We start from the raw sequence: 295 nt of genomic DNA, 5'->3' as shown, positions 1-295 counted from the left end.
CTTGCAGGCATCATTCTCGGCGACGAAAGTCTCGCCGGAAGCCTCGTGCTGAGAGCTCATAGCTGGAGCAACGCCGAGGACAAGTGTCTCGGTGGTGGTGTTCTCCAAGTCTGGGTACATTTTGCAACTATACAAATCCCAAAAAACAAAAAAAAACAGAGATTTTATGTCAAATTAACCATAATTAAAATTGTGTTATGATCTAAACCAAGGATTAGGGATTTGAAGAAGATAATAAAAATTACCCTCCGCAACCATTGCCGCACTTGCAGGCAGATCCGCAACCACAGTTTCC

The 295-nt window shown here is 43.7% G+C and overlaps 1 long non-coding RNA gene across 1 annotated transcript; it reads right to left on the bottom strand.

The window, feature by feature from the left end:
• Positions 1-63: 63 nt before the first annotated feature.
• LOC104775535 lies at positions 64-295 on the bottom strand. Its single transcript, XR_765978.1, has 2 exons — positions 246-295; positions 64-127 (listed from the first exon to the last, which is right to left on the bottom strand). It is a non-coding gene; the product is annotated as an uncharacterized LOC104775535 (long non-coding RNA).

The sequence above is a fragment of the Camelina sativa genome, unplaced genomic scaffold, assembly GCF_000633955.1.
Source record: "Camelina sativa cultivar DH55 unplaced genomic scaffold, Cs unpScaffold18023, whole genome shotgun sequence".
Classification (NCBI taxonomy): Eukaryota; Viridiplantae; Streptophyta; class Magnoliopsida; order Brassicales; family Brassicaceae; genus Camelina; species Camelina sativa.
The sequence above is the reverse complement of the archived record's forward strand: the minus strand, read 5'-3'. Positions and strand labels throughout refer to the sequence as shown.